Here is an 11154-nt window from a genome sequence, read left to right on the forward strand (position 1 = left end):
GCATTCAGGAACACACCTTATTAATTTATCCACTGTCTTTAATCAGAAGCTTTCAGCTAATGGCTGCACTCATAAATAAAAGCACAGCCTGGTGGCATAAGACCTTCCCTGGAGGAAAAAACAAAAAACAAAATAGTTAAATGTCCAGCAAATCCATTTGTTTCCATTTAAGGGACTAAGGCTGCTGATCAGTGCAGGTGTTATGAAAAGGTTGAAGGCTTTTTAAATTGTTAAAGAGTTAGACACTGTCAGTGTTGATTTCTAGATAATAATTTTAACCTAGCAGGAGAATAATATCTGAAGAGGAGCAGTTGTACTATATTAATATTAACCATAGCATTGCTGAAGTTACTTTTTTTCTCCCAGAGAGTTGTGGCCCAATGCATATTCTCATTTTTTTTGTTTTTGAACATTCTCTGTAAACCAGAGATATTTGTGCCGGAAAGTAGATGAGCATTTTCTCAGAGACTCAGAGGCCACCTGGCACCAACAGCCATGCCACCTTCAAAGTCACTTCAATCACCTTTCGTCCTCATTCTTATTCTCAGTTGGAACTTCAGCAGGTCATCCTAACCATGCCTACATGTACTGAGTTCCTCCCATTTGACTGGCTGATTAGTTATTAGCTTTAATGCTGTTAAATAGGTAGACCTGATAAAGTGACCGGAGGAGTGTATTGTACTTTACTTTACCTAAACCCAGAGGAGGTTGTTTCTGCGTCCAGCAGTAACCAGACTCCAGCCATAGCTGTGTCCGATCAGATACTTTTGTTTTACACAGATGATTTCTAGCAGTTCTCTTAGGTGCTGACAAGTGATGGCATCCTGCCAGCAGCATCGGCTCAGAAAACACTTACGTCTCCGCAGGGCAATTATAAATGACATATTTTGTCATTTGATCTGGAGTACATGTTGGTTTTTCACAAGATGGGAACACCACCTGAGACCGCCGTCTTTTTGTAGCTGTAAAACATCACACTAAAGGGCTTTTGCTACCGAGAGGTCTATTTTCAAACAATCTGTGCTGTTGTTCACTCGTGGATAATTCCTCTGGAAATTGTCATTATGCTTGTGCAGCAGTGAAAAGGCTTTATGAGTGTGCCTTCTTCTTCTGGAGACTTTTTCTGAAATAACAGAAGTTTTTTATTTGATGGCTGTTCTTCGTGGCTTATGTATTTATTAGTTCTCTAAAACTTTTGTAGTCTGTATCGAAGGCTTTGAAGGCATCGTGTTTCTGTGGATAGATGATGGATTACATTAAAGTACTTGTACATTTTCTTGCATAATTAACCCCTGGGAGGGCAGATTATCTTGCTCAGACATACCGTTCCTCTCTGTGCCACATGTTCATTCAGCATAGCACTTAATTTTGTTCAGCAATATTATTTTAGATGTGTAAAAGTCAGAACTACAGAAGTTACAGCAGCTCATACAGCAGCTGTATAACTCATTCATAGAGTTATTACATATCAGCAAATAACAAGTTACAAAATGAGATTAGGAAACAAGTGCAAGTCAGCAATACAAAACATGAATTAGCATGTAATGTCACATTGTTAGGAACGGTGTTTTCACTGTGGCCAAGCTCTTAAATGTAAAAAAAGATCAAATCTTTAAAAAATTTTCACACAGTGCGGTTTCCAGCAGGGAAAAATTTGTGTTTTGTGACTGTTATGGTAATTTCTAATCTTTGGTTGTTACATTGTGTTGAATTGCAAGGCGACAGAGTCTGAGAATGTCAAATGTCATGGTAAATGTCAGCAAAATGGCCACCAACACAGCAGTGTGAGAGTGTCTTTATCCTTGACATAAGGTACAAAATGTTCCACTCCTCTAGCCTACAAACAAGCCCGGAGTACAGTGGAGTCTCTCCACGTTTGTTTCAGGTTTTGTAAGATAAGAAGGCGGACTTTTGGCACTAACAAACAAACTTATATCGAATTAAAGGGAAACCGGTTCACCGTCTCTGGCTTTGGAGGCAGAGGAGTCTTGTGGCGACAGACAAGCTTTTAGAACATGGTCTGTTACATTGGCTGACATTAAGAGAGTCTGCAAGTGAGAAATGATTTAATCATTAACATTCATGAGTAGGGACATGGGTGGCTTCCAGCACGCTGCGCTGAGGCCTAAAACAAAACACAGACAGCACAACACAAAGATACAGCCCAAATTGATTATTTTAGAGACAGATCATCATTAGAAATCCGAATGCGTAAGCACAGAATATGAGTCTTCTGTGAATGTCAAGTGCTCTGATTGTGGGAAAGACAATAATCAAAAACACTTGCAAAGTATTTATGTCTCAAGAGTTGTGTAGCTCTCTGTTTTTTTTAAGTTGTGTGGATGGAGTCTGATGATGCTCCTGCTTGCAGGGACTTTTAATTTTTTCCTGAGTGATCTTACCGCCACAGTCATGAGAGTGCGATCAGTGAGGCCGGATCAATTTGTTACAGAACAATTTAATGACACCCTGGTCGCCCCTGCAGCACGCTCGTAAAAAGCTTGTTTTGTGTTAATTATTCTCACAACACTTGAAGCCGTTGAAGCTGTGAAGTCTTGCCCGTGAGCACCATTTGGCAGATTTAAAGTCCCGGCAACATGACGGGGATTATTTTCTTATGTTTACACACCCTTGAGAGCGGCGCCTCCATGCTCAATATATTTGTGAAATGAGAAGACTCTGAGCTGTTTAAATACGAAAGCACACAGGGAGCAAAGTGTTGAAGTCTCAGAAGTTTTCTGCCACAACAGTAGATGACTAAAAGGGTAAATGTTAACTTCTTGCTAATCTGAAATACTGCCCGCTGTGAAAATACCCTAACCGTCATTTGCTTTCATGGAAACTATGAGCAGTGTTGGACCTCAAATGTTATGTGTTGACTTTTTGCTGGACACAGAGAAGATCTTTCTTTTATAATCCAGTTTAAATTTGAGCACAAAGCCACTCAAAATGCATCAGAACTGTTCAGAATCTTTGCAGGAAAAAAGGGTTTTGCTGTGTGTTTCTTCTCTGGGAACAAGTATGGGGAGAAGCCCATAGTTGTTCATACTTTCTTTCTTTTTGCAGGTAGAGCTTTAATGTTGTGATAGCAGATCTGGATAGTTGTTTCTGGACGGAGCACTCTTTGCTCGTTAGCATCTCATGCACTGAGATCAAGTGATTGTTGTCTATAGTACTGTGCAAAGGTCTCAAGCCACCCCTCAGGTCTTTTTATTTTGCTTCTAAAGAGCAAGACCTTGTGATTTCTTGAAATGTCTTTTTCATTGTCAGGATGAGTTCAGGAGAGAGCTACAACAGTGACTGTCTACAGTCATCTGTAAAACAGGGTGGAGGCTCTGCCATGGTTTGGAGCTGCATGCCAGCTGTTAGGGGTCTTATTAAAACTGATGAGTTATGAACACAAAAAGTACCATCAGATTTTGATCCACCATGAAATACCATCTGGAAAGTATCAGATTTGCAAGAACTTCGTAAAGATCATAACAATGATCCCAAAGCATACCTGGATAGATAAACACAGTGGAACACTATCAGTTGTGGACTCTGTTATTATCAGTTTAATTGTTGTTTCCCACTTCCTGTTTTACTTTGGTGGTCATTTGCCTTTTTAATGTAATGTAATGTATACTTTATCAATCTTTGTAGGGAAATTACTCCTCTGCATTTAACCCATTCACTCAGTGAAGCAGTGGGCATCCACCAATCCAGCACTTGGGAAGCAGTGTGTAGGGACGGTACCTTGCTCAGGGGTATCTCAGGGAAGCCGTTCAGTGGATTCAAACCCCCAACCTTGCGATCATGGGGGCGACCACTCTACCTATTGAGCTAGGGATTAGTTTTACTTCCCTGCTCATCTCTTGTCTTGATTTTCTTCAGTTGTGTCTTGTTACCTACATGTTTCCACCTTCCTGATTACCCTCATGTGTTCATATAGTCATGTCCTCGTCCTCCCCCTCAGTCTTTGTTGCCTTTTATTTTTCCTGTGATTGTTTTTTCTTTTCCTTTTTTTGACGTTTTATGGAAATGTTTGGATTTGCAGTTTGCAGCTTGTCTTTTTTTGTCTTCTCCCAACTCAAAAAACGTTGGGAGTCCCGAATTTGGGTCTGTTTTCCACCAAACACAACATTCAGAGGCTCAACAAGGTATAAATGCTTGCAAAATGTGGCAGCTAGAGAATGAATTGCTGCAACTGTTGTTTCTGTTAAGTACTGAGCTTGCTGTGTTTGATGTAACACTTCTGACAAGGTACACGGTGTACTACTTGCAAGTGCAATAACAAAGATAAAGTGTATTTGCCTTGAACATATAAAGGAGTCATGTAAGACACAAACCACACTGAGAGGAAGATTTTTTTATTCATTAATAATTATTTACGATGTTCAACTGTTTGGTCAGACTTTTGCCTAATTAAAGCTCTATTTTGTCTGATAGAAACGTGTTATGAGCTTCATTAAAAGGAGCACTAAACATGAAAAAAAATCATGAACGCTGTTACATCTGAGATCTACTCATATCACTTTCTCCGCTCACATCTCTAAATGTCAAGTCATTCCTTGTTAGCCTTAACTGACCAAAATAGACTTTATTTTGTTGCATATTTTCTTCCAATGTTTTGGTGAGGTCACAGCTTTATCAGACTAAAACATGCTCCAACTGTCACAGTAAATGTCTATGGGAACAAAGCAGATCACAGGTATGGGGGTGAGCTTTGGACCTTTCATTCAAACAGCTTTCATGAGCTTGTTTTAAGGCGCCAAAGAAAACAAAATCCTTCCTACCAATTCCACTTCTCTCAAAAGAAAAACCACTGCTTTGTGGAATGACTGCTACAAATAGCTTACAGACAGCAAGCACTGTTGCTGGAGCATGACACTATCAGGGTCATGAGTTTGAGCTTCACATATGACACAGCATCACCTCTAACTGATGTCTCTAAAACGAGTAAAGTAGACCACTTTACTGCCATATTTTAAAGGAAAAAACTTCCATCATCTTAATTCTTTCAGCCTTCTGGATTGCCCACAGGTTATTATTTTTATGACTGAAAGGACACCATAAACAGCATCAGTAGCCATTAAAGCAATTCAGAGCTCATTACAACAGCAGTGATGGACACTACCCCTGCTATGGCTGAACAAACAGCCTCGTAGTATCAGACATTAGTGTCATAAAATAACAAATGACTAACCATACAAATAAACAGCAACTGCACAAAAGCACTCGCTCTTGTACACGTAGTGTGTTTAACCTAAAAAAACAAAAACAAAAAACAAGATACTTATGCTTCAACTGCTGGTAAATATGAATATCTAATTAGCCAATCAAACGACAGGAACTCAATGCATTTAGGCAGCCTACTAATGTTCAAACTGAGCATCAAAATGTGGAAGAAAAGGGATTTAAGTGTAGGGTGGTTGATGGTGCCAGGTAAGCTGGTCTGTTTTAGAAACTGCTGATCTACTGGGATTTTCCCACACAACCATATGGTCAGAAAAAGAGTAAACTTGTAGTGAGCGATGGTCCAACTATTGTCCTCTGCCAGAGGTAAGAGGACAATGGTTGGAATGCTTTGAGGGGAAACAGTCCTAAGAAGGCAATAGTTATCCAAATAACCCCTTATTAAAATCAAGGTATGCAGAAGAGCATCTCTGACTGCACAGCGCATCCAACCTTGAAGCAGACTATCAGCTAAGAACGGGACACTGAAGCTACAATTCTCACAGGCTCAACAAAATGAGACAATCAAAAGCGTTGCTCGGTCTGATGACTCTCCATTTCTGCAGTGACATTCAAATGGTAGGGTCAGAATTTCCTCTAAACAATCTGCATCCACAGCTCCATCATGCCTTGTAGTTCAGGCTGGTGATGGTGGTTTAATGGTGGGGGGGATAATTTGCTGGCACACTTTGTGGCCCTTACTACTAATGGAGCATTGTTTGAACATGTTGTTCACCATGCCCATGCCTTCTTACCAGAGAGTACCCATCTTCTGAAGACTGATTGCCAAGTACAGAGGTGTACCTACTAAATAGAGTAATCGTCTCTGTTGTCTGTATCATATACACCGCCTAAAAACCTAATAGTCAAACTTTTGCCTTTCATTGCAACAGACTGCACTGCTCCAGAGTCTGCCATAGTGGTTAAGTACACAGACATGAATTTTAAAAAATCAATAGCTGCCTGCTGGAGAAATTTGAAGCCTGTTTTTACTAAACGTACATTTATGTGATAGGAATTGTCTTTTTGTGGTTTCAGTCGATTAAATTCAGGTTCTGTAAATAAATCAACACAAATTCATCAACTGTATTGCAAAATAGAAGAAAATCAATGTAAAAGCCATGTGTTTAAAGAAGGAAAAAAAGAGGGTTGATTTGCAGGTAACCTGGTAAAAAGACATCTGTCATTCCGCTCATGGAGCTGGTCTGATTTAATCACGGATTTCTAAATGGCTCTGTGGTTTAATTAGGCCATTTAAAGGTTAACTGCCAGGTCTGCGCCCACATCCAGAACGGTCAGGCATCTTTCACCATCAGACACTCTCTGCAGCTCCACCTTCACATGTGAAGGAAGAAAAAAACAAATATGGTTCCTGTTTTGCCCGCAAATCGTTGTGTAAATAATGAACATTACCCAGCATGCAGTCACTCCATGTAGCCCTGCACATAAATGCACAGTATTGTTTGTCACCACAGGTCTCTGTAGAGAGAGGGGGGAGACTTTCTTCTCCCACAAATTATTTTAAGGGAGACGATAAATCTGTGGAGTCGAGCCTCTTTTTCTTGTTTACATGCTCATTCATTGACGACAGCTCATCTTACTTGCAGTGGAGCCGCCTGTGACCCAGGAGAACAAAAGTGGTTGCATTACTATATTTTGTGTGGGTTTTTCTAGCTATTAATTTGATTATCTTGGTTAGCTATTATTTAGCTCAGGCATGGCTTTATTTGTTCCACAGTGATGTAATATGTACTATGTACTAATATGCTTGAACTCACGAGTACCCACACAGTGTATTAAAATGTTCAAAAAGTGTACTCATAATGTGCTGAATGTTTTGAAAACTGAAACCACACCAAGGTAGCTATCGAGCAGCACAACTTATTCTCATGCTTGTGTTTTGGTCCTTATAGTCTTTACACGTGTTTGATTTTCACATTCGATCTAGTAGAATTTTGCTACAATGTTACAATCACAGTGTAAGGTTTGGGTGAGCGCACACTTCCTGTGTTTGATTTGAGACACTACTCTGTCAGAATTCACACACTACACAAGTTTATACAGTCCTGTGGAAAAGTCTTGAACCACTCCTTCATGTCTCTTTCTTTCTGTTTACGGAGCCAAACTTAAAAATAAAGAAAAAAACAAACTTTTAAAAAAATTTAAGCATCTTGAGGCAACTGTTGTTGTGATTTGGCGCTATATAAATAAAAGGGAATTGAACAACAAGCGATAGATTCCTACTTTGATCCCAGGAGGAGACACTAATCCCTTTGGGGTTCGCATCCGCCATCAAAACTCTGCCAAATCAAACATGTGGAGCTTCCTGCTGTGGTAGTCTCTTGCGAAGGAGAGAGCAGCTGAAAGTAGTTCCTCTGCTGCATAGTTATCGTTCTTAGTTCACTAAGTGAAGTACTCCAGTTGAGATATGGTGTCTTTCTTGTTAGTCTTCCATTAATGGCTTCAAATGAAAACTGCAGTGGTGCAAGCACAGCAATGTTGTGTTCCTTCTTACTGCATATCTTCAGCAGGTTTTCAGTGCTGTCAAAATTATTGTCTGTTTTCTGGGAGATGGGAACGTGTTCATTTAAGTGTGCTAACTGGGGCGCATTTACAGTTTTATAGTTGATCCGTTTTTTAGAAAGAGAGAGAGAGAGATGGAAAGCTCCAAGTGGTGGAAACTTCACCAGGGTAGCAATCTGACCTAAACCTTATAGCATCTCTATCATGACAAACCAGAGCAATAAGGAGTCAGTCTCCCACTATCTTCACCTCTGAGCACACACCCTCTCAGCACCGACGCACCCGGTAAGCGGTGACTGATCACGCAGAGAGCGCCTCACTGGGATGTTCGGAACAATTACCTCTGCCTCGCTGCCACTCAGGACCCCTCAGGTGAAGTCATTATCTTAACCAGAGGCTGCTCACTACAGTCACAATTAATTCACATTAGCAGTGAAGCTTGGGCCACCAGGGTCATTCGGATTCATAGCTCCAATTATACTCATTACTGGACAAGGCAAGCTTATCGAATTTAGGACTTTTCATTCCTCTTGCACAACCGCTACAAAGCAGAAGGGCACTTTTGGGGAGGGTGCCGTACAAAAGAAGTGTAATGGTTGGTAAAGTTTTAATGCTAGGTGTTCGGCTAGAAGTTAGAAGGGTAATCTTTGGATTCAAACGAGTAATTTGCTGCATTTGGTACTTCAAAATCTCTCTCAAAAAAGGATAGAAGATTTTTTTTTTTTTTAACAAATGAGTTTCCACTCCACCAGGCCTGTAAATCAGACTTCATGATGAGTATAGCTTTGAGATGATTGTTTTCCCTCATAAAAGAGCACATATCTTACATCCTGGTGGTTTTGATCCAAACCGGTAACTTTATTTCACAGCGCGGTCGTTAATTACCTCATATTCAGTCGTTAAAGAGCTACACAGAAGATTTGGCACCGATGAGCTCTTTATTCGATGTAGCCCCCCTTTTTTGTATTGACAAATAGTCAGATTTTTTTAAGTTTAAAGTACAATTTCTTCCCTTCACATCAAACCAGACAGAAACCATTGTATAATTGTCTGTGTTCAGCTCTTTAAATTGGGTTTTGGAGTTATGAAAAGATATTTGATATTTACACTGCAAGGGCAGCTCTCAGAAGGCAGAAACTAGGAAGACACACGTAGGATTACAGACCTGTGGCATTGACTTCCCACATCATGAAAACCCTGGACGACTCATCCGTGACCAGCTCTGACCTATAGTCAGACCACATTAAGATCCCCTTCAGTTTGCTTACCAACTTACTATAAGTTAGGACGCCATCATATACCTGCTCAATCGTGTCTACGCCCATCTGGACCAGTTGGTGAGCACTGTTTGGGTCACTTTTTAGTGCATTCGCCACCATCATGCCAAACCTCTCGTCTTTAATGCTGCGTCTGACAAGGTGATCAGCAACACAGCTAAAGTCTTTATGCTGCTCCAAAGTGCTGCTGTTTTTTCCTGCACCTCTGTACATATGTGTTGTGTGACAAGCTGACAAGAGACAGTTGGAGTGGACAAATATTTAAAAGAGTTGATGAAAAAAGTTATGCTACCATAAATACAGTACTGTGCCAAAGTCTTGGGACGCCCCTCATTTCTTTATATTTATTTAGGAAAAAGAGAGGTGCAGTGATTTATTGAAATGTGCAAACACAAAAAGAAAATACACAGTAAAAGACAAAAAGAGGTTTTACAATTCTAACAAGCTTGAAAGTCAATATTTGGCTTGACTGCCTTTATCCTTCAATGCAGTCTAAACTCTCATTCATTTCTTTAAGTGGTCTTCAGGAATATTTCTCCAGGCTCCAGCAGGACATTCAAAGCTCTCCTTTGGATGTTGGCTGCCTTTTGTTCTCACACTGCTTCAACAATGTTGAGATTTGGGTTCTGGGGAGCCACTGCACACCATGCTGAGTTTTCCAGAGTTTTCAGTTCTTTGGGAATCACCTGGTGCTTTTTTATATTTTGTTGGTGCAAACATATAAAAAATACTTAAGTATTTCCATGAATATGGGAAATATTTATTAAGTCTCCTTAATATTCGAGGAATATTAAGGATAATATTTTGAGGAAGAAAAGCAATAGCATGAACTGTTTCACCAAGGGCCACAAAAAGATCTATGCTTGTGTTAAAGTGTTCAAGTCATCTCAAACTGCAAAGCAGCACAATGTCCATATCCATATGTCTTATAGCAACAGCATTGTACTTCATTTATGGCTAAATAAAGCAAAATAAACAAAAACCGCCACAACCATTAGCAGATGCTAGCATTGTCAAATCTATTGAATAGTGTAATGTTACTTTTCTGTTTGTAATGAGAGGTTGATGTGGGGTTTTTTTTTTAATGATCTTTTTTTAGGATGAATTTCAGACATTCGGTTTTGTCCTTTTGTCCTTTGTCAAAAATGACCCCTGGTGTATGGCAAACAAGTGCATGGGAATCCAGAGGACATTACAAGGGTTTATGATACTTCTAGTAAGGTCATCCTGGCATCAACTCAAGTACCAAGTGAACCTGGCTTGATGTTTCTGTCCTCCTCTGCGCTCTTTGTGTCTGCAGCACTGTTAAACAGTAGAAGAGAGGAGTCACATACAAACACATACATGGTGAAACAGAAAAGAAAGCAAAGCTGCAGCAGAAGCTCTCACACCAATCTGAAATGAGTTGACGTCATTCAGTAAATAACATTTGGTTTTGGGGGCTGAACAACAGAAGTGTCTGCGCTGCAGGAGGTCACTCTTTTGAGGAGGGCCAGCAGTTTCAAAGGGAGATACTCACATGTACTAACATGCATGCACAACTAAACCACAGAGAAGAGGCGCTTTGAAAACAACACTCAGGCAGTGTGAGTTAATTCTCTACAAAGGACACTATTGCTTATTTACACACTTGCTTGTCAATTTTTAGGTACACCTGTTCAGCTTCTCATAAAAAATGTAAATATCTAATCAGCCAATCACATGTAAATCAAGCTGATAGGAATGTAACAGTTACTCATATAAACACTTGCAGAAGAGCATCTCTGAATGCATGTAACACACTGAACCTCGAAGCAGGTGGGCTACAGCAGCAGAAGACCAGACCTGTCAGCTGTGAACAGGAAACTCAGGCTAAAATTCATAAATTAAAGAAGTTCTGCAGGTAAAATGTGTCCAGCCCAAAACCAGAAAGACGCAAAACCTAATAAAGTGCATGATGAGAGCATATTTGCATAGCAAAAAGTTGTTTCTGCTAAGCTAGTTGTTAAATTCTCTTTAACTAACCTGGCAGTTTTTTGAGATAAATCAAACCAAACAACTATCCTATAATCACATATTAAAGTCCTAAAGCATTTATCAAAAGTAATCTGTAACAGGAAGCTATGATGTCCTCCTGATACGAGTGTTTAACCAAAAA

This window comes from Astatotilapia calliptera, chromosome 17 (genome assembly GCF_900246225.1).
Source record: "Astatotilapia calliptera chromosome 17, fAstCal1.2, whole genome shotgun sequence".
In the NCBI taxonomy this organism is placed as follows: domain Eukaryota; kingdom Metazoa; phylum Chordata; class Actinopteri; order Cichliformes; family Cichlidae; genus Astatotilapia; species Astatotilapia calliptera.